This window comes from Balaenoptera musculus, chromosome 1 (assembly GCF_009873245.2).
Source record: "Balaenoptera musculus isolate JJ_BM4_2016_0621 chromosome 1, mBalMus1.pri.v3, whole genome shotgun sequence".
NCBI lineage: Eukaryota > Metazoa > Chordata > Mammalia > Artiodactyla > Balaenopteridae > Balaenoptera > Balaenoptera musculus.
In genome coordinates, this window is record NC_045785.1 from 149,966,880 (window position 1) to 149,991,267 (window position 24,388).

The 24,388-nt window shown below is 39.2% G+C and overlaps 1 long non-coding RNA gene across 1 annotated transcript in view; it reads left to right on the forward strand.

The window, feature by feature from the left end:
- Nucleotides 1-19,494, forward strand: part of LOC118900203 — a 35,705-nt gene extending 16,211 nt beyond the window's left edge. The window contains exons 2-3 of the long non-coding RNA XR_005021060.1: nucleotides 16,717-16,784; nucleotides 19,251-19,494. This is a non-coding gene — a long non-coding RNA (uncharacterized LOC118900203). The remainder of the gene's footprint in view (nucleotides 1-16,716; nucleotides 16,785-19,250) is intronic.
- Nucleotides 19,495-24,388: the final 4,894 nt, after the last annotated feature.

Sequence of the window (24,388 nt, forward strand, 5' to 3'; positions counted from 1 at the left end):
ATACTGTTCTCCATAGTGGCTGTATCAATTTACATTCCCACCAATAGTGCAAGAGGGTTCCCTTTTCTCCATACCCTCTGTGGCATTTATTGTTTGTAGATTTTTTGATGATGGCCATTCTGACCGGTGTGAGGTGATACCTCATTGTAGTTTTGATTTGCATTTCTCTAATGATTAGTGATGTTGAGCATCCTTTCATGTGTTTGTTGACAATATGTATATCTTCTTTGGAGAAATGTCTATTTAGGTCTTCTGCCCATTTTTGGATTGGTTTTTTTGTTTTTTTGATATTGAGCTGCATAAGTTGCTTGTAAATTTTGGAGATTAATCCTTTGTCAGTTGCTTCATTTGCAAATATTTCTCCCATTCTGAGGGTTGTCTTTTCATCTTGTTTATGTTTTCCTTTGCTGTGCAAAAGCTTTTAAGTTTCAATAGGTCCCATTTGTTTATTTTTCTTTTTATTTCCATTTCTCTAGAGGTGGGTCAAAAAGGATCTTGCTGTGATTTATGTCATGGAGTGTTCTGCTTATGTTTTCCTCTAAGAGTTTTATAGTGTCTAGCCTTACACTATGGTCTTTAATCCATTTTGAGTTTATTTTTGTGTATGGCATTAGGGAGTGTTCTAATTTCATTCTTTTACATGTAGCTGTCCAGTTTTCCCAGCACCACTTATTGAAGAGGTTGTCTTTCCTCCATTGTATATTCTTGCCTCCTTTATCAAAAATAAGGTGACCATTTGTGTGTGGGTTTATCATCTCTGGGCTTTCTATCCTGTTCCATTGATCTATATTTCTGTTTTTGTGCCAGTACCATACTGTCTTGATTACCGTAGCTTTGAAGTATAGTGTGAAGTCCAGGGGCCTGATTCCTCCAGCTCTGTTTTTCTTTCTCAAGACTGCTTTGGCTATTTGGCGTCTTTTGTTTTTCCATACAAATTGTGAAATTTTTTGTTCTAGTTCTGTGAAAAATGTCATTGGTAGTTTGATAGGGATTACATTGAATCTGTAGATTGCCTTGTTTAGTATAGTCATTTTTACATGGTTGATTCTTCCAATCAAAGAAAATGGTATATCTCTCCATCTGTTTGTATCATCTTTAATTTCTTCCATCAGTGTCTTATTGTTTTCGACATACAGGTCTTTTGTCTCCTTAGGTAGGTTTTTTCCTAGGTATTTTATTCTTTATGTTGCAGTGGTAAATGGGAGTGTTTCCTTAATTTCTCTTTCAGATTTTCCATCATTAGTGTATAGGAATGCCAGAGATTTCTGTGCATTAATTTTGTATCCTGCTACTTTACCAAATTCATTGATTAGCTCTAGTCATTTTCTAGTAGTATCTTTAGGATTCTCTATGTATAGTATCATGTCACCTGCAAACAGTGACAGCTTTGCTTCTTCTTTTCTGATTTGGATTCCTTTTATTTCTTTTTCTGCTCTGATTGCTGTGGCTAAAACTTCTGAAACTAGGTTGAATAATAGTGGTGAGAGTGGACAACTTTGTCTTGTTCCTGATCTCAGTGGAAATGGTTTCAGTTTTTCACCATTGAGAACAATGTTGGCTGTGGGTTTGTCATATATGGCCTTTATTATGTTGAGGTAAGTTCCCTTTATGCCTACATTCTGGAGGGTTTTTTATCACAAATGGTGCTGAATTTTCTTGAAGGCTTTTTCTGCATCTATTGAGATGATCATATGGTTTTTCTCCTTTAATTTGTTAATATGCTGTATCATGTTGATTGATTTGCATATATTGAAGAATCCTTGCATTCCTGGGATAAACTCCACTTGATCATGCTGTATGATCCTTTTAATGTGCTGTTGGATTCTGTTTGCTCTTGTTTCTGTTTGTTGAGGATTTTTGCATCTATGTTCATCAGTGATATTGGCCTGTAGTGTTCTTTCTTTGTGACGTCTTTGGTTTTGGTATCAGGGTGATGGTGGCCTTGTAGAATGAGTTTGGGAGTGTTCCTCCCTCTGCTATATTTTGGAAGGGTTTGAGAAGGATAGGTGTTAGCTCTTCTCTAAATGTTTGATAGAATTCACCTGTGAAGCCATCTGGTTCTGGGCTTTTGTTTGTTGGAAGATTTTCAATCACAGTCTCAATTTCAGTGCTTGGGATTTGTCTGTTTATATTTTCTTTTTCTTCCTGGTTCAGTCTCGGAAGGTTGTGCTTTTCTAAGAACTTGTCCATTTCTTCCATGTTGTCCATTTCATTGGCATATGGTTGCTTGTAGCAATCTCTCATGATCCTTTGTATTTCTGCAGTATCAGTTGTTACTTCTCCTTTTTCATTTCTAATTCTATTGATTTGAGTCTTCTCCATTTTCTTCTTGATGAGTCTGGCTAATGGTTTATCCATTTTGTTTATCTTCTCAAAGAACCAGCTTTTAGTTTTAGTGATCTTTGCTATTGTTTCCTTCATTTCTTTTTCATTTATTTCAGCTCTGATCTTTATGATTTCTTTCCTTCTGCTAACTTTGGGGTTTTTTTGTTCTTCTTTCACTAATTGCTTTAGATGTAAGGTTAGGTTGTTTATTAAGTTCTTTTTTCTTCCTTGAGGTCGGATTGTATTGCTATAAACTTCCCTCTTAGAACTGCTTTTGCCATATCTCATAGGTTTTGGGTCGTTGTGTTTTCATTGTCATTTGTTTCTAGGTATTTTGATTTCCTCTTTGATTTCTTCTGTGATCTCTTGGTTATTTAGTAGTGTATTGTTTAGCCTCCATGTGTTTGTATTTTTTACAGATCTTTTCCTGTAATTGATATCTAGTCTCATAGCGTTGTGGTCTGAAAAGATGCTTGATACGATTTCAATTTTCTTAAATTTACCAAGGCTTGATTTGTGACCCAAGTTATGATCTATCCTGGAGAAAGTTCCATGAGCACTTGTGAAGAAAGTGTATTCTGTTGTTTTCGAATGGAATGTCCTATAAATATCAATTAAGTCCATTTGTTTAATGTATCATTTAAAGCTTGTGTTTCCTTATTTATTTTCATTTTGGATGATCTATCCATTTGTGAAAGTGGGGTGTTAAAGTCCCCTACTATGTTTGTGTTTCTGTCAATTTCCCCTTTTATGGCTGTTAGCATTTGCCTTATGTATTGAGGTGCTCCTATGTTGGGTGCATAAATATTTACAATTGTTATATCTTCTTCTTGGATTGATCCCTTGATCATTATGTGGTGTCCTTCTTTGTCTCTTGTAATAGTCTTAATTTAAAGTCTATTTTGTCTGATATGAGAATTGCTACTCCAGCTTTCTGTTGATTTTCATGGAATATCTTTTTCCATCCCCTTACTTTCAGTCTGTATGTGTCCCTAGGTCTGAAGTGGGTCTCTTCTAGACAGCATATATACGGGTCTTGTTTTTGTATCCATTCAGCCAGTCTGTGTCTTTTGGTTGGAGAATTTAATACATTTACATTTAAGGTGATTAGTGATATGTATGTTCCTATTACCATTTTGTTAATTGTTTTGGGTTTGCTATTGTAGGTCTTTTCCTTCTCTTGTGTTTCCTGCCTAGAGAAGTTCTTTTAGCATTTGTTGTAAAGCTGGTTTGGTGGTGCTGAATTCTCTTAGATTTTCTTGCCTGTAAAGTTTTTAATTTCTCCTTCAAATCTGAATCAGATCCTTGTTGGGTAGAGTAATCTTGGTTGTAGGTTTTTCCATTTCATCACTTTAAATATGTCCTACCACTCCCTTCTGGCTTGCAGAGTTTCTGCTGAAAGATCTCCTGTTAACCTTATGGGGATTCCCTTGTATGTTATTTGTTGCTTTTCCGTTGCTGCTTCTAATATTTTTTCTTTTATTTAATTTTTGATAGTTTGATTAATATGTGTCTTGGCATGCTTCTCCTTGGATTTATCCTGTACGGGACTCTCTGTGCTTCCTTGACTTGATTGACAATTTCCTTTCCCATATTAGGGAAGTTTTCAACTATAATCTCTTCAAATATTTTCTCAGTCCCTTTCTTTCTCTCTTCTTCTTCTGGGACCCCTATAATTCGAATGTTGATGCATTTAATATTGTCCCAACGGTCTCTGAGATTGTCCTGAATTCTTTTCATTCTTTTTTCTTTATTCTGCTCTGTGGTAGTTATTTCCACTCTTTTATCTTCTGGGTCACTTATCCGTTCTTCTGCCTCAGTTATTCTGCTATTGATTCCTTGTAGAGAAGTTTTAATTTCATTAATTGTGTTGTTCATCATTGTTTGTTTGCTCTTTAGTTCTTCTAGGTCCTCGTTAAACGTTTCATGTATTTTCTCCATTCTATTTCCAAGGTTTTGGATCATCTTTACTATCATACTCTGAATTCTTTTTCAGGTAGACTGCCTATTTCCTCTTCATTTGTTTGGTCTGGTGGGTTTTTACCTTGCTCCTTCGTCTGCTGTGTGTTTCTCTGTCTTCTCATTTTTCTTAACTTACTGTGTTTGGGGTCTCTTTTTCGCAGGCTGCAGGTTCATAGTTCCCGTTCTTTTTGGTGTCTGCCCCCAGTGGCTAAGGTTGGTTCAGTGGGTTGTGTAGGCTTCCTGGTGGAGGGGACTGGTGACTGTGTTCCAATGGATGAGGCTGGATCTTGTCTTGCGGGTGGGCAGGACCGCATCTGGTGGTGTGTTGTGGGGTGTCTGTGGCCTTATTATGATTTTAGGCAGCCTCTCTGCTAATGGGTGGGTTTGTGTTCCTGTCTTGCTAGTTGTTTGGCATAGGGTGTCCAGCAGTGTTAGCTTGCTGGTCGTTTAATAGAACTGGGTCTTACCGTTGAGAGGGAGATCTCTGGGAGAACTTTTGCCATTTGATATTACGTGGAGCCAGGAGGTCTCTTGTGGACCAATGTCCTGAACTTGGCTCTCCCACCTAAGAGGCTCAGGCCTGACACCTGGGCCGAGCACCAAAACCCTGTTGGCCACACAGCTCAGAAGAAAAGGGAGGAAAAAAGAAATAAATAAAATAAAATAAAGTTATTTAAATAAAAAATGTTTAAAAATTATTAAAAATAAAAAATTTTAAATTAATAAAAGAAAGAAAGAAAGAAAAAAGAGAGCAATCAAACCAAAAAACAAATCCACCAATGATAACAAGCACTAAAAATTATATTAAAAAACAATGGACAGACAGAACCCTAGGACAAATGGTAAAAGCAAAGCTATACAGACAAAATCACACAAAGAAGCATATACATACACACTCACAAAAAAGAGGAAAAGGAAAAAAAATATATATCTATATATTAAAAAAAAAGGAAGAGAGCAACCAAATCAATAAACAAATCTACCAATGATAATAAACTCTAAATACTAAACTAAGATAAACCTAAAACCAGAAACAAATTAGATGCAGAAAGCAAACCCCAAGTCTACAGTTGCTCCCAAAGTCCACCGCCTCACTTTGGGATGATTCATTGTCTATTCAGGTATTCCACAGATGCAGGGTACATGAAGTTGATTGTGGAGATTTAATCTGCTGCTCCTGAGGCTGCTGGGAGAAATTTCCCTTTCTCTTCTTTGTTCGCACAGCTCCTGGGGTTCAGCTTTGGACCTGGCCCCACCTCTGTGTGTAGGTCGCCTGAGGGCGTTTGTTCTTCACTCAGACAGGACGGGATTAAAGTAGCAGCTGATTCAGGGGCTCTGGCTCACTCAGGCTGGGGTAGAGAGGGGTATGGAATGTGGAGCGAGCCTGCGGCAGCAGAGGCCAACATGATGTTAGAACAGCCTGAGGCGTGCCTTGTGTTCTCCCGGGGAAGTTGTCCCTGGATCACGGGACCCTAGCAGCGGCGGGCTGTACAGGCTCCTGGGAGGGGAGGTGTGAATAGTGACCTGTGCTTGCACACAGGCTTCCTGGTGGCTTCAGCAGCAGCCTTAGCGTTTCATGCCCATCTCTGGTGTCCGCACTGATAACTGCAGCTCACGCCCATCTCTGGAGCTCACTCTGAATCCTCTCTCCTTGTGCACCCTGAAACAATGGTCTCTTGCCTCTTAAGCAGTTCCAGACTTTTTCCCAGAATCCCCCATGGCTAGCTGTGGCGCACTAGCCCCCTTCAGGCTGTGTTCACGCAGCCAACCCCAGTCCTCTCCCTGGGATCTGACCTCCAAAGCCGGAGCCTCAGCTCCCAGCCCCCACCTGTCCCGGCGGGTAAGCAGACAAGCCTCTCAGGCTGGTGAGTGCTGGTCAGCACCAATCCTCTGTGCGGGAATCTCTCCACTTTGCCCTCTGCACCCCTGTTGCTGCGCTCTCCTCCGTGGTTCCAAAGCTTTCCCCCCACCCACCCCCGCCTCCTCCAGTGAAGGGACTTCCTACTGTGTGGAAACTTTTCCTCCTTCACAGGTCCCTCCCAGAGGTGCAGGCCCCATCCCCACTGTTTTGTCTCTGTTTTTTCTTTTTTCTTTTGCCCTACCCAGGTACGTGGGGAGTTTCTTGCCTTTTGGGAAGTCTGATGTCATCTGCCAGCGTTCAGTAGGTGTTCTGTAGGAGTTGTTCCACATGTAGATGTATTTCTGATGTATTTGTGGGGAGGAAGGTGATCTCTACGTCTTACTCCTCTGCCATCTTGAAGGTATCCTACCAGTACTGTAGCATTTATTGAAAAAATCCACATATAATTGGACCCACAAGGTTCAAACCCATGCTGTTATATGGTCAACTATATTTGCTGATGCCACCAAACCATGGTCTCTCAAGAATAAAGATTAGGAACTAAACACCTTTATGTTTCTAGCAACTAACTTTATGTTTGTCTAGCAGTGTATGATGTAGAAGATACATTCAATAGACATGTGAATAAATGGATAAATGAGTGAAGTTGCCAAGGACAGAGATTTGATTCAATTCTATTTCCTTTCATTAACTCTCTTTGTCAGGGGCTGTGCACATAGTAGCCACCATCTCATGGACTTATAATAATAAAGTATCAGATCACTTAGCTGCAAATGAGTGATTAAATATCTCTCAATCTTTCCTAGGAATTGTGAGTCACAGGGATCTGGGTGTGGTACATGATGCGCTCTGTCATAATATACTACAGGGCTGTTTACTTTGCAAACAAGTCAACTCTTCTACCAGACACAGAGCAGAACAGATCCGTTTTAAGATAGCCTAAACTAGGATAAACTCAAGAGGCAGAAAACATGACACAGAAAATATACAAGCAAGAGAACAAAATACATGCCATTTACAAGATGCTACTTCATTTCCTATTTAAAATTTTCTAAAAGAAAAAGTTAAAAATGCCAACTCAGCCTTGCCAATTCTGTGGTTTCTATTAGTAAATAATATTTTTGTTCCACACTGTCAATTTCAGATTCTTTCTCTTCCACCATCTCTTTAAAAAATATCCAGCCTCTATGGAAACAGTTCCATTGAGCAATACTATTCCATGCCTTCTGCTTGCTGTCAGCTCCTGACCTCTCTTCACCACTGCTCTTTATTTATTGAAGCCTTTGGCATCCTCAGAGGCTTTCTCTCCATCCAACATCCACCCATTTTTCAGGATGTCATCATATCCATGTTTAACATCCTAGACACTTATTTCCTTATTTTAAATGACTTCCCCTATTTCAGCCACCCATGTCCATAGACACAGCCTGGAACTTTTCACCTAGAATTGTTCTAGCTCCAAAAATATTTTGTTAGACATCAGACTCTGAACATAACCTTTAATCAATTACTCTCAATCTACCATTCTTTGTCCTCAGTGAGACCTCCAATACATAGATTCCTCTACTTTCTACCCCTCTCTCAACTCATATTTTCATTTCTTCCTTTCTGATTGAGATTTTCTGACCCATCACTTCTCCATTTTTCTTTTCAATGCCCTTAACTTTCTTACCCTGTTCTACCATTGTACCTGCCTGATCAAATACCAAGGGGATGAACCCCCGTGCAGCCCATTTCTAAATCCTCAGGCAATCTACTAGAGAAAATAAAGACAACCCAATGGCCACTAAATCATCTGGACTGTGTTTCTCCATCAAATCTCTCTGACATCCTCTATCTCACCTATTTCACACTTTTCCCACTTTTCTCAAGTATCTACCCTCTTCCCAACATATCTCTCTCTAAATCTCAGTGGAGGAGTTTCCCTAATTAGAGAAACACACTTTAAGGTTCACTTCACCAGTGTTTCAGGAGAAGGCAGGCTTTGTCTCTTGAGCCCTTGGAAGGTGCTTCACTCCACTGTCTGCTTCTCCTCACCTCTCCTAAACCCACCAGGAGAAAACCTTTCTTTGCTGCCAATCACCACCTGGAACACATGGACACAGCCTCTTCAAAGTCATGCTGGATTTCAGCAGAGGGGTAAATATAGGACAGGCCACACTTTTTAAAAAAATTCTCCATCCATTTATTCTTTGCAACATTATCATGTAAAGTTATCCTGATACATCAAATTTTCTGACAAGTTGGTGGTAGGTAAAGAGGTCCTACTGTGTAAAGGGAAATTAAAAAGATAAGCAAATCAAAACAATAACAACCAAAACTCTTGGCTAAACATAAATGTAACCATAATCCAAGAGAAAACAAGGGAAAAGGTCAAAGTATTCACAAGAAGTGCTCTCATGGACAGACCCCATTTAATGGCTTTGGCCCCTTGTCCTATAGGGCTGCGAGTCAGTCCTCTCCCTACTTTTGGGCTTTGGTCTGGCCATGGGATCCAGTCTCCAGCTTCCAGGCAATACATAGGTGGAAATGACGAGAAGGAGCAACTGTCAGGTCCAGGAAGGAAGGGGCCATGTCTGTCTTGCTTGCTCTTGAAATCTAAGACCTAGCACAGAGCTCGAGAGATAATAAGATTTCAATAAATATTTGAGGTAACAGAGGAGAGAAAAGAAGAAGAAGATGTAAACAAAGACCATCTTGATATTGACTTTGCCTAAGTTGTGTACTGGGTATTTTTGTATTTTCTTCTGACAAACTCAGGCAATCTCTGACCATCACCTTTTCCTTAGTCTCTCATATAGTCCCTTTGGAGTTCTAGTGGACCTTCTATAATGTCCATTTATTCTTAGACTTGAAGTCCTTGGTCTACTTATGACTAGCAGAATAAGTGTGGATTATGTCATGTATCTAGCATCTTGATAGATATGTCATATTGCTCTTAACATTTATGTGGATCACACATTATGTAGCATCCCTTCTGTACCAATTTCTATTCTAGGTCCTTGATGAGGGCAGTAAGAACAAGTTCCACATATCACGATGCTTATCATCTAATAGTTATAATAAAGTAATGAATTTTGTAAAAGATGACATAGCACACCCAAAAGCAATTTTTACCTTTAATGCAAATGTAATTTATCCATTTAAAAAAGTTAGTCATGTATATTTTCCTTTATCCACATAATAAGGAGGTACAACATACATCCTTGTTGACAGACTCATTGAACAAAAGCAGTCAGAACCAAATTATAGAGACGCTGTACTTATTTCAAATCCAGTGCCTGCTAAACCTTGCCAGGGATACCTTGGTCTCTGTGGAAGTCTCTGTAACCAGGCAAACATGATATTGCTATGGCATTGTCTCTTGGAACAAAATAAAGCCCCAAGGTCTTTGGGGAGTTGAGGCCACTTTGGACTTTAGATCAAATTGGAGTCTAAAGAAGTCAACCATAAAGTACACCAGAAACATAGTATATGTTCATATATACACTGATGCACCCACAAATATAAATCCTGGGTTCCCACTGTTAGTACTCTAAACATGTGGTTGGTTCTTCTACTAGGATGTCTATTTTGTCTTTTGACAGAAGAATAGAACTTCAACTTAAGTATTTATTTTTGGAAAGCAAGATTGACTTATTTTAATAGAGTAAACAACTAAAAAGAAAGGAAGTAAGACCAAGAGGTAGAAAACTTTGTTTCTTTTGGTATGGGGAAAGCTTGAGTGTGGAGGAGTTTGAAAGAGAACTGAACAAACATGATCATATAGGAAGAAGGTGTAATTACAACAGAGTGAAAGTTCTTTGATGTCCGAAGATGGAAATTGTTATTCAGGCATGAGCACACTAAAACACACATTGCCAGAGTCATTGTATTGAGATTTTAAGCCTATATGAAAATGATGTCAGTAGAAAAGGAAAAAGGACATTTCTCCACAGCTGGAATTTTAATTTTCCTTTGAAGCAAGATTCTCCTACTTCCCAAGCACTTCTGGTTTAGGTACAAAGTCCTGGGCTTAGAATCAAGAAATGTGAGTGCCAGTATCAAATCTCCTAGTAACGAGCAGTCTTACTTTAGGAAAGACAAAGAATAATAGAAATACAGCCTTGGAAAAAACTTCAGAATTTTCTTAATCCATCACAAATGCAGCCGGGACTTGCCTGTGCTTCAGTTTTCCATTCTGTCAAACACATTTATCACTTCCCTGCCTCCATAACAGAACTGTACTGAGGGTCAAATGAACTGGGAGGTTGGAGAGTGGCTCATCCCTATCATCTCTTTTATCCTTGGATCCCCATGTTATTTACTGTTATTCAATCACTTTTTTAAATTGCCTAGGCTTGTTTGTTGCACTGCATTTTTCTACCTTGATTTTGAAAGCAAGGACCTATATGTTAAGTATATAGCATATATTAAGTAAATAAAGAGCCTGAAATATATTATTTTGTTGAGCAGATACTAACAACTGAAATTCACTATGTGGTTACTATGGCACCAGGCACTGGGCTACTGTATAGTCCTTAGAAGTGGGCAGCATTGATCCTCCTTTTCCATCCAAGGAGACTGAGAATCAGAGAGGTTAAGCAACTTCCCAAGAACACACAATTAGGAAGTAGTGGAGGAGAACCAGACTCAAATTTTTCTGGCTCCAAGGCCTTTATTCTTTCCATGCAAACAGGATTGATTAAGTTAAAAGTGGTTTGGAAGTGTTAGACATAATTATGACAAACACTGCATTTGTCTCAGGGACCTAGGAGATAAGTGCAGGAAAAATCAGGAGGAAGTAAAGGAGGAAAGATCCGTTTGATATTATTGAAACCAAAAGTGAGAGAAGTAGGAAACTATCGTGCATCTTATACCTCCAAGGATACTCCACAGGAAATTTCATTCAGCCTTATCTTCTACCCCTTTCCTCAGCCTAGCTACTGCTCTGCCATATGTTCTACTGTTCTTCTCTTCATATCCAAATGAGGCATAAATCTTTTTAACAATTAGATTCCTTAAATTTAATAACTGTCCAAATGTCTTCCATTTTCTACTTTTCAGATCCTCTTACCTCTTCTTTCTCTCTGGCGGGGCAGTGCAGTGGGCTCAGCTTGGGCACTGGCTTTCAAGGTTTGATTCCATAATGAGTGGAAAACTACAAGCCATGCCCTCAGGGAGCGCTTGAACCCTGCTTTATGCAGCTTCTAAGCTTTCACGAGGCACTGGCCACCAAGGATACCTGGCAATAAAAACAATTGCAGTTTTAAATGGCAAATCCTCCAGGAAAAGACTCTTTATACCTTTCTCAGATTTTTCTACAATTTTAACTCCTTTTTAGCTGCTGCTTTTTAAATTACAGGCAAACTTCACCTGAAGAAAACTCTAAAGAACAAATAGTCTGAGTAGGTGAAATATGAACCTCCTACACTTTTAATTAATTCAATACTTGTTGATTGTCTACTATGTGCAAAGCTTTGTGCAGTGAACTTTGAATTGATGGCAATTCAGATTCCCAAATAGATTGCCAGAGCTACAACATCACATGCACAACAACACCTGGACTTACCCAAACTTCTCTTTCTCCCACTTGCTATCTTCTTTTTCTTCTGCTCTACGTCCTACACAAATACTGACCACTTTTTTTTTAATCTGCTGGGCAGAAAGCAATCAAAGTTTTGTTATAAAAAGATATGAAGATGCATACAAAGCATAATCTATGAGTGTTTGGCTTTCTAGAAGTTTGACAATTGTCCTGTTAGTCAGAATTACCTCTAAAAAAGAGAAAATAATTAGTGTCAAATCACATATTACATACTAATATAGATTTCATATTATTGACATTGAGTAAAATATAAATTAAAGACAAAAAACTTCTAACTGAACGATCGGAAGTCACCACTCAGTATCTTGGTGTATTCCCTCCTGACTTTTTTCTCTCATATTATTTTTACTTAATATTATATTGTGAACATTCTTATATGAATAAAAACTTTTAAAATATAGTCCATTTCTAAGTTGTCAGTAACTTATTAATCATTCTCCTATTGTTGAATGCTTAGGTTGTTTCCAGTTTTTCACTATTGTAAATAAGGCAAAGATAAAACATCCTTTATGTACATTTTCCCAGTATTTTTATTATTTTACTGGTGGACAATTTATCTTATACCATACACAAAAATCTATTCAAAATTGATTAAAGACTTTGGCAAAGATTTTGGATATGACACCAAAAGCAAAGGCAACAAAAGCAAAAATAGACATGCGGTATTGCATCAAACTAAAAAGCTTCTGCACAGCAAAGGAAACCATCAACAAAATGAAAGGGCTTCTATGAAAGGGGAGAAAATATTTGCAAACCATATATCTGATAAGGGGTTAATACCCCCAAATAAATAAGGAACCCCCTCAAGTCAATAGTAAAAAATCAAATAACTCAATTTAAAAATGGACAAAGGAATTGAATAGAAATTTATTTAAAGAAAACATACAAACGGCCAACAGGTGTATGAAAAGGTGCTCAATACTGCTAATTATCAAAGAAATGCAAATCAAAACCATGATGAGATATTACCTCATACCTCCTAGAATGACTGTAGAGTTACTGTGTGATCCAGCAATCCTGCATCTAGGTATATATCCAAAGGAAACGAAATCATTATCTTGAAGAGATATCTGTTCTCCATGTTCATCGAAGCATTATATACAGTAGCCAAGACATGGAAGTAATATAGATGTCTGTACATGCAATGGAATATTATTCAGCTTTAAAAAAGAAGGAAATACTGCCATTTGCTATGGATGAACCTTGAGGACGTTATGCTAAGGGAAATAAGCGAGACACAGAAGAACAATTACTACATGATACCACTTACATGAGGGATCTAAAATAGTCAGACTCTTAAAAGCAGAGAGTAGAATGGTAGTTGCCAGGGGCTGGGGGGAGGGGAAAACAGGAAGGCAGTAGTCAAAGGGTACAAAGTTTCAGTTATACAAGATGAATAAGTTCTAGAGATGTAGTGTATAGCATAGTGCCTATTGTAAATGATACTGTATTATATACTTAAAACTTTGCTAAGGGGGTAGATCTTATGTTAGGTGATCTTATCACTTTCCCACTGCCTGGGATAAAACTCACTGTTTTCCTCTACTCATACTCATAACACTTCTGACACCAGATAGGTGGGTTTTCCACACCAAGAAATTCTGACACTGCCTGGAGTTAATGCAGAATCCACAGGTCAAGGGCTCAATTACAAAAGACTGTCCCTACCCCTTCAGATGCCAATATCAAGTAGTGGTTACCCACAACTTCTGACTTAGCTACAAATCTGAGGTTCCCATGACCCTCTCTGTGGGTTCAGTAATTTGCTAGAGTGGCTCAAAGAACACAGGAAAAGAATTTACTTACTATTACTGATTTATCACAAAAAATATTTTAATGGATACAAATGAACAGACAGAAGAAGAGATACCTAAGGCAAGGTTTGGAAGGGCCCAAGCACAGGAATTTCTGTCCCTGTGGAGTTGTGGTGGCCCACTCACCTGATACAAAGATGTGTTCATCAACCTGGAAGCTCCCTGAACACCATACTATAAGGATTTTTATGGAGACTTCATCAGGTAGGCATGATTGATTATTAAGTCAATTTCCAGTCCCCTCCTCTCTCTGGAGAATGGTGGGTGGAGCTAAAAGTTCCAAGTTTCTAATCATGGCTTGGTCTTTTTGGTGACCAGCCCCCATTCAGGAGCCCACCAAGAGTCACCTCATTAGAACAAAAGATGCTCCTATCACTCAGGCAATCCAAGGGAGTCAGGACCTCTGTGTCAGTTGCTCCTATCACTCAGGAAATTACAAGACTTTTACAAGCTCTATGTCAGAAACTGGAGTCAAAGACCAAATGTCAGCAGGAACTAGTAGGAGAAACCAGTATATGTATTGCTTATTATTTCATACTCATGAAAATTCTTAAAAGTTTGAGTGGCCAATATTTAGAGATTTTGTAATTAGAGATGAGAGATCCAATTTGCTAGGCATGAGGAAAGGGGACATTTTCTAGGTTATAGTTAACATTCTTTGAACATCAACTATTTTCAGAGCGTCTTCTGTAAAATGTGACCTAGAATAGGGTAAAGAAAAGAAAAATGCTGAACATTAAGATATCTAAATCTATGAATTTTTTTGGTTATAGATAGAATAATTATATGTCCCAACTTACCTGGGCAGTCCCAGTTTGCACCTGTTTTCTTGGTGCATGGTTATCGATATTATGAGTTCTCTATTTTACTCTCAAAGTGTTGCAGTTGGGATGATAAATTATATGGTCACCTTACTGATGACAAATTGAAATTATAATGGAGTAATCACACTTCAGGCATACAAAAATGGACTCTGAAGGACCATTGGAGACCTGGTCTCAGACACATCTCTGCACCATTGAGAACTTGAACTTTCTTTGAACTGTACCAGACCCAAGGACACCACCAGCCGTATTCAGAACAACACTTGCCAGCTGCAGCCTTAAGATCTCAAAGTCTTCCCTTGGAACCATGTTGTATGCCAACCAATACTTACTTAACAAGCACCCTTAATTCTTACCAGCTCCAATTATAATTCTTGATAAGCAAACCATATAACTAACTGTAACCTTGCAGATTTTGCCTTTTATAAGCCTCCCCCACTTTGTAGTCTGGCAGAACACAGTTCAAGTGTGTCTTGAATCTGAGTCTCCCAGCCTGCAGTCCCAACAAACCCCAAACCAACACCTTTTTATTTCAATCAAGTCTAAATTTCTCAAATTTTGGTTAACACTACCTATAGTCTCAGTTCCTCCTTCCCAATTGAAACTTTGTAGATGGGCAAAACAAAAGCCTTCTAAATGCAGATTTCCTGAAGTCAGCTTCGCCCAGGTCTCATTCAGGTCTATGTGCTCAAAGACTATAAAATTGTTCCCCACATTTTTACTTACTTGCCAACTTACTTGTGGCAAAGTTCCATATGTGATCTTGGACTTAAGTAATTCTCTTAAGGATGAACAGTCAAGAGACAACACTTTAACTAGAATGCAGAAATATATGAAATGACTTAAGGTGACATAAACTACATCAAGTGCTTGCATATGTTTATCTTCCGATCAACAGGTTTCCACGAGTGTGATAAGGAAAAAGAGGCTTGACATTGAAAGAAATGCAGAAATAGAAATATTTAGAGGAAAGAGAACTGATCTGGGAGTCAGACTATGTGAGTTTTTGCTAGTTTAGCCATATGTATGAACCTGGGTTCCCGCTTTTTATGTCTTGTCCCTATAGATTTCAGTTATCTAGAGGGAAAAATTATGATGTAAATTTAAATCATTCTTCATCTGAGCCAATCTGAACTTCTGAACATCCTTCGTCTCCTTAAATATATTAGTCTCTCTCTCACTTTCTGACCCTTGCACATGCAATTTCTTTATTCTTGAATTCTCAGCATATCACTTCCTCATGGAAATCTCAAATTCCCTGAATCAGGTCAAGTGATCTCATGGCTTCTAAACCTCGTCAAAGCACTGAGGTTTAATTTCCTATTAAATTGTCAAAATTCTTCCTTTGAGACCTTAAGCTCTATGAGAATAAAAGCCATGTCTATTTAATTTGCTTTATACCCTCAGCCCTAGAACAGAATACACATAATTGATGCTCAGTTATATTTGCCAAATGAGTGAGTAAATGAATGAGCAAGGCTGTGTTCAAGTCTTCGTATCCAAGGATACAGAGCCAAGGAAAACATGGTTCCTACCCCGAAGGAGCACACAGTTAAAGCCAAACTGGAATGACTTTAATAGAAAGCAAAATAAGTTTCATAGAAGAGGTACAAGAAAGATTCTATAGGAGGTCAGAGGGAAAGGACAGCACATCAGAGTTAAGAAAAGGCTTCTTGAAAAAGGGAGTATTAGTGATAGGCCTTAAAAGAAGGCTAGAAATTCAATAGGCAGAGATAATTATATGCAGTTAACATGCAATTTACTGTAAACTTATTATGTACAGGAAGATAGTTTTGGGCACTAAATTAGTAAGAAGACAAATAGGACAAAAGTCCTGCCTGAAAGAAGCCAGTGATCTAATTGGAAAACATATAGACGTACTAAAAGCTATGGCACAAGGCAAAAATGTATTCAGTGCTAAAATAAACAGTGTGAAGAGAGAGCTGTGGGAGCTCAGAGGAGGGGGTGGAGAGGGCAGAGAGAGAGAAAAGGGATCGGTTCTGACTGGGTCTGTCCCTTCCACTAGGGTGGAGAACAGTAGAGCAAAGCCCGGCAGCTGTGGATTTTAATTAACTTGGAACTTGCCTTTGTTTCTCTTGTTGCTTGGCAACGCTCCTTCTGGCTCACGAGACAGTCACCAGTGGGAACAATTTTTTAAAAGGCTAAACTTTAAATCCCCCATTTACAAACAGACACTTGTAAAACTTTCCTCCAGATAACTGCCTATTTGGGCAATGACCTTGGCTGTGTTAAGAGCATTTCACCCAAATTTTACCTTCCCTTCATGTTTGCCACACCCTCATGGGGTAATCACTAGACTCTTTTTTACTCTTTTTACTTCAGTAACTCCCAGGGACATTTTGAACTTGTTTCTTCCAAAGGGAGCTCTGACTGGTTGGAACGTACTTCAGGTGAGATCTCTTTATTTCCCCTTTCCCTCTTGGACTCTCACTTTGGGAGTTACAGGCAGCGGTGCTCTGCAGAGTCCCCTTGGTGCATGTACCAAATGGCATGCCTAACCCAGCTGGCTGCCTCAGCTCTTGGGGTGCTCCAAGGTTGCTCAGCAGTAGCCTGAGCTGGGGAGAAGAAGTTTTTTTTGTCTTCAGTTAAGCTGAGGCTGATACATGGATTCTAGTTCCTGCCATGGACACAAATGCACCGTATCTGTGTAAGTGTCCAGGGGGATTGAAGCAGCAATGTTAATACAACTGCTGACCTCACAAATGTGAGAATCCTCTTAATCTTCAGCATCATGGCATTTAGCTGATGATCAGAGACCTCTACTCCAGACCACTGAAGATATAAGGCCGGTATTAACTAACAGTTTCTAAAAAGTCCTTGGATACATCATAGCCTATACACTGTTCTGTGGTTTATAGGATCCTCCCACTCCCTAGATTTCTGGAAATATGGGAAAGTTGGCAGGGAACTTATTTTTTTCTTGGAAGGGGATGTCTTCTAGGGAGAAGGAATATAGCAATTACTCTGGGACCACAGGATGGTACAATGCGACGATGAGATCATCTTGTAATGCCCAAATCCATCTAGTCCTTACCAAAGAGAGAAATGCAATTTATACGAACACCAGGTGACAACACCAATGCTATCATCCATACTATTGACACTAAATGACTTTGGAAACTCTCTCCATTCCACAAAAAAACACGTCTGCCTTGCAGATGAAAGTTTTTGCAAAATCTGGAGGCGTTATTTGTTTAGAGCAGGAAAAAAGTTATAGACGCTAAAGACACTAAAACATTCATTTTCCTGTTAATTTAAGCATAGCTGATGCAGAGTCAAAATACAATATATTTCAGAGCAGAAATAGCATCCTCTTCCTGTCTCTGGCATCCCTGAATGTGACCAGCCCACCCAAAGACAACAATTATGCTGAGCAAGTCCTTTGTCATTTGTAAACCAGATGAAAATCTGTGGGAAAAAAATCCTTCCCATTAAAAAAAAAAAAAATCTGCGAATTTTATGTTTAATTCATGGGGAGGGTTTGATTTTTAATTTATAGTTTTTTAAAATAGATACACCAGTATTCATGGTGGAAACATTTCCCTCTACCCTTCCTGGTTCTTCTGGCTGGTATAATGATTAAAACAGATTATCAGGAGAAAATCAAATTTAATCTTGTACAGAAGGGGCTCCTTAAGAATATGAGGCCCCAAAGGACAATGAGGCAATTGAGGCTTATATGCTATTCTGAGCTAAGGAGATGTGGGTAGGGATCTGGGACTTCAAAGGGGAGGAAGACAGTTCACTGGGAGATGGGAAGAGCATGCAGTTTGGTAAACAAATGTTTGCCATGCCACTTGGAGAAGTCTTTCTTATGTACAACAAAGTTATCTTTGGTGATGGCTCTCTTCTGGTTCAGGCTCCTCATCTAAAGTTTTTTAGGCAGTTAAGGGGGAGGTAAAACAGACAAACAACTTCCTGAGTCTTCTGTTTCTTAAAAATAATCAGCCTAAAATAATCATCATGCCAAAGAGACACATTTTGGGGTGGCAAATTTTGCTCCCCTATATCCAAAAGAGGATGAGTAAGGAAAAATAAACACTCTGTAGGAGGGAATTTAAAGAAAGAGATGCACACCCATGTTGTGTGTGTATTAAATGTTTTATGAAGTTATATTTTGGAATCAGCAGTCTTACTGCTAGAAAGCTGAAAACTGCTCACTATTGACTCTGAGCCACAAAAACCCTACTGACCAAGGGCCACATCCTTCCATTTCACTGATTCAGTTAACGTTTTTCTCTCAACTGGAAACATCTTACTGTGTGTCTGGGAAATTCCTTACCACAATATTTACAATGCAAAGCTCTAGGGAGGGCAGATTCTGGCTAGAATCTGTAAACCAGGCATCTCATAGTGGCTCAGTCGATGTTAAAGCTGGTGAGTTCTGGGCACACACACGCCTCTGGGGCATGCCAGTAACAGCACAGGAAAGAAATATGAGTTGCTGGTGAAGGTGGAGAGGGAGATTCCCCCTGCTTACGGGAAAATGATTACAAAATGTACCATGCTGGGTACATATCACACCCATCTGAATAACTCAAACCTTTATGTGGTTTCTTTATTAAAGCTAAGAGAAAGTTAAAGGGGAAGTTAAAAGACACGTACACAGATAAGAACTAAGATACATCTGACAGCCTTACCTGCAATCATTGTCCTAGGAGTAAGAGGTAATTCACAGGCATTCCCCACTGGACTAGTCATCATTCTGGTGTTTCAAATTCCTTTCATGCTCTACATCCTTATAATTTCCAATCCCTGTGCCCACCACATTTTGAAATTTTGTGTGGTAGAAATGTTCCTTTTCTGCATATTTTTTTCCAACATCTGAAGAGTTTGACTTTTGTTCTTGTTTGCAGGCTTGATCCTGTCACAGCTTCACATGAGGCAGGATCCTGAAAAGAATGGAGAGAAATGTCTGAACTCAGTTCCCAACTATGGCACTAGACACTTGTGAGTGTCTTCACATGCCTTTGGCTGAGCTCCAGGCATGGCTGGATAAAGCAGAGATGGAAAAGCTTCAGCTGTATTATATTCCCAGAGTCACAAAGACAGGTTTTTGCTTTGTTCTGAATCCCTCTCAGAAGAAAAATCCGTTTTTCTCCTGAGGTTGAGCCTCAACAGAACTCAATAAATGTAAAACACTCATGTCAGTTCTGGTTAATTCTCTTCTCCCAATCCTACTGACCTGTGGGAGTACCATGTGGCTTCTGTTCCATCCTGAACTTGGTTAATATGTGTCTTGAAAAATTGCAACATTCAAAATGCTTAGGCAAGCTCAATGGACAGAGGCAATTACTAAGTGTAAATTTCATGGCTGAAATACCACGACCTCCGCAAAGCCTCCCAGCTAAAATGGTCTCTCTCTCTGTCTCAGCCCTGAATTCCTATACATGGCACTGACATTTAACCAAAACAGCTCTGACCTTCTACTTAGTTATTCTGCTACTGACCTCTTATCTCTTCAGGTGGAGTTTGAATTGTTAAAGGGAGGAGGCCTTGTTTTAACTTTCCCTTTATTTCCTAGTAACACATGCTCCAATAACCCTGTATTAAGCACTCATTAAATATTTGCTTGTTGAATAAAGGATTCTTCCTCCCTTCTCCTCTTGCAGCAGTCCCATTAGACTAAATTGATTCCCCCAACATTTTACACTCTAGAGTCTGTTAAAAAGAAAAACTACAGGCCCCAAATGGTGTCAATGGTGCTAAAATCCATGATACCAAACTTAGAATTAATACCTGACTCAATTGCAGTTTCAACCTTACCCAGTAATATAATCTTGATCAGCCATTCTGGAATTTTCTGGTCCACCAATGGGGTAATCTGTTGCCTGGGCCCTCTTCATTCCCATCCCCCCACCCTCCAATCCCCCACTTCCCCATCCCCCCCAACCCTGCCCAGTAAGAAGCAATCTACATGATAAAACCCCTCCCATCTCTTCACCCCAAAAACATGTCCTGGAATAAAAATAATTATTTTCTTTTGCTTATAGCTCCCTTGCCCCATCTTTTTTCCTATAAAAACCTTCTGTTTTGTACAACCCCTCAGAGCACCCTTCCAGTTGCTGGATAGGATGCTGCCTGATTCATGACTCACCTAATAAAGTCAATTAGATCTTTAAGTTTACTCAGTTGAATTTTGTTTTTTAACAAGTACAGCACTAGTAAGCTGTTTGTATGGTTCTGGCTATCAGTCTTCATGAGACTCACTGCAGTAAAATCAGTCATCATCTGGGAAGGGCTGGTCAGTAATATTCTTAACATAAAACACTCAGTTTGCTCTCGCCACTCTCATCCTTCAACCTGGCAACAACCCTCAGAGGAAGGAGGGCACAGAACATATTTTCCAGCTACAGTGTCATTGAATACAAAGTAAAACAGATAATACAGTGAAGTTACATAAATTATGATGAAAATTGGGATTAAAAGTTTGTTAACTGATACTCACCCTATGACATTTCGATTACAATCCTAAAGGTCATGCCTATTTACAAACTGAAAGGAAATCTGGCCAGAAAAAACAACTATGACCAATTGTAAGCAGAAAAGACATAGGTCATTTGTCCTAAGTGTGCCTCCTGTGCTCATGTTTCCATATCTCCCCCTCTCCTCGCCCCCTGCCCTGATTGATTCCATTGCATTCTCCACCACAAATTGGCCAGTTACTTACTATTATTCCTGACTTCAGAAAACATGTTACAAACAAATGGAGCTTAATAACTTTTCTCTGTGAGAAAAAATCCTTTTAAGAAGATGCAGAAAAGCAGTGATGATCAACACAAATGCATTGTTAATGACAGAAATTCCAGCATTAGCCCAGTCCAGGTGAAAAATAAAATGTATTTTTAAATTTAAGGTAAGCAACTACTGACCGTAAGTATTAATAAGACCAGCTCTGTCATAAATGTCTCCTGCAGATCTAAGAGGTCAAATATTTCTGCACAAATCACTTAGGGTTGTTTTTAAAGGGAGAGATCATCTCACCCAGCTGTTTGGTGATCTAGTATCCTGGAATGAAAACAACTAAAGGTCAGTAATAAGTCTTGCCTAAGGCTGTGATGATATTTTCACTTTAGAGTTCTGGGTTTGCCTAGAAAGGAACTGCCAAATCCATTAGTAAAAGGAAATGCAGTACTTCTAACCTTTCGTTTTATAAGAGAATTTTCAAATGAGTCCAACAGCTAGGCAAGTGGCTCTGCTCCTCCCAATCTACCTTCTGCTCTAGGCTCTCAGCTTTTGGTTGTTTCTATCACCCTACACTGACCCCTACTTGAACTCTGTGCCATTTCATTTTGGCCAAAGTGTGGACACAAACTCATTTCTCTGTTTCCCCCTTAGCACAGCTAAGACAGAGTGGAACTTTCACAAAAGCTTTTCTAAATGCCAATTAAAACCAAAACAGTAAAGGAACCTAAAATACATGAAAACTCTGTGGCATATAGACTACAATTTTCTAATTTTATATGTGCGGGTGTGCATCCAGGAATTATAGAACTTGTCCTATTTTATACTCTATCTGAGACGGTTTTACTTAACCCTAAATGGCTGACACAAATTTATAGCCTTCTACCTGTGTTCTGACTTACAAAGTTCTGGCTCAGCTTCCTATGGACGAAATCATTTGAACATGCTGATAACCTTCTAGATACCTTGACTACATTGTGGTCAAGATCAAGAGAGATGGGTTTCCACTCCGTCCCCAGGGCTTCTGCCTCCCCTCTCTACCAGCACCAGCAGGGCCTCCTTCTATGTTCTGATCCTTGTAGGCAGCAAAATTTGCCACCCCAAAATGTTCTCTTTGGCATGAGGATTACTTTAGACTGATTATTTTTAAGAAATAGAAGATTCAGGAAGTTTTTCTTGTTACCTCTTCCCCTTTAACTGCCTAAAAGAATTTAGATAAAGGACCTGTTCTTGGAATAGAGCTATTACCAGAGATATCTGCAAAGAATATGGGCTAGGTGTGGTGGGAGAGATCAGAGTCCACTCTGTGTCCCATTGTCTCTGCAAAGCCCAGCAAACATTTGTTTATCAAATGTTTGCTTTTCCGTCTCCATATAAATTGCCTTTGTCCCCTTTGAAGTCCCAAACCACTACCTCCAACATTCTCTTTTGTCTTTAGCTGAAGATGGTATCTAAATTGAGGGCTTAGGCCCTTTTGATGAGTTACTCAGTTTTCCTGTGTCTCTTCCATGTATACATGTTATTAAACTTTTGTTTGATTTTCTCTTATTGAGCTGTCTCACGTCAATTTAATTCGCAGACCAGCCAGAAAAACCTAGAAGGGTAGAGGAAAATCTTTCCACCCCTACACCAGAGAAACACTATTTTAGTCAAGTGATTGATGGCCATGAAGGACTCCATTCCTTAGGTGAGAGACTCCTACTCCCACACACCAGAAGATGCCTTCATCCTGCAGAAGTCCAATAATATAAGATACCATAAATGATTAATTAATATAGCATTCCCCTGTCCATACAATAAGAGTGGGTGAGGAGATAGGGGCAGTTCAAGAGCTGTACTTCCCCCATAAAAATCAAATAAGCTATCCCCAACCCCTGAATTAACATTGAAAACTACCAAGTTTTTTCTGTCCCAGTAGCTTATCATTGGGTTCATGTCATTAGAGTGTTTATTGAAGCAAAGAGGCTTGATGACTTTTCCAACACTATACTGTTTATATACAATGACAACTACTGATTTATCTGCATAAGATTTCCATCAATAAAGTTTTTCCTTTACGCTGGTCTCATGTGATCAGCTTGCCCAAACCTACACAGACCCTGAATATATTTGATAAGGTTGCATGAGTCTTTGCAAGGACAAGATATGTGGTGATAGTTGGGAGAAACTGGGCTTGCCATGGACAAGCTCAAGTTCCCCAAATAGAGGATTAGATATTTGGTCATTAATGTTTGTCATTATAAGTTCAGTCATTCTAACCTCATGATGAATGTCAGGAAGCTAATGAATAGGAAAAGGAACTTGCTGACTTATGACCAGAACTTCCTCTTCTTTAAAAAGAATGGTGAATGAGCTGAAACTAAAGGCTCCACTTTTATCATTTGGCCTCTGAAGCCTGAGAAAAGCAGGATATGGACTTCTGACCTATTGATTCCACCGAGTTCATAAACATGAATTCAGACAAAAACAAAATGTTTTCTATTTATTGGAAAAGGAAACAGGTCTAGAAAACATTTTTTGCTCAGCTCTTGAATGTCTAATTAAATTCAGGGGTGTTTATTTGGAATAAACTATGCCTACATGAATAAAGCTATCAATTTGGTACCTTCCTGCCACCCACCTCAGCCCCCTTTACCAATAAGATGTGCTCTAGCTTGTTCCTCCCTGCCCTTGTGCCGAATTTTGTTCCTGGCCTACTACTTAAGCCTTCAATTTCCTTCATCCTTGCTATTTACTTCTACTACCCAACCTAAAACAAACAAACAAACCAAAACCATCACCTCTGCTTTCCCGTCAAAATAATCCAACCCTGCTCTCCATCGTCAGACTTTCCTACTAGGCCTATACCCACAGCTGGCCTTGTTAGGCTCACCTTGATTGCCTCTTATCTTAACAGAAACGTAGCTATCTTGATATTACTTCATGCCCAGCTTGCCTTTCCTTGTGAAATCCCCATCTTCCACTCCCACTTGTTTTTTGATGGAAGAGAAATTTCTATCCTTTTGTGCCTTTCAACCCATTAATCTATTTTTATTAGAAGTCTTTCCAATCCTTGATCATTACACTTACTAACTTCCAGAATGTTAACCCACTGTTTACATGGTTTTGTTTTCTTTTGGTTTTGGTTTTTTTGGCTGCCCCCCTGCACAATATGTGGGATGCAGGATCTTAGTTTCCCAACCAGGGATTGAGTCCCCTGCAGTGGAAGCACAGAGTCCTATCCACTGGACCACCAGGGAATTCCCCCACATGGCTTTTATTGATGATATTTGCTCTCCCATTTTTATTTTCCATCCAAATTCCTGCTACT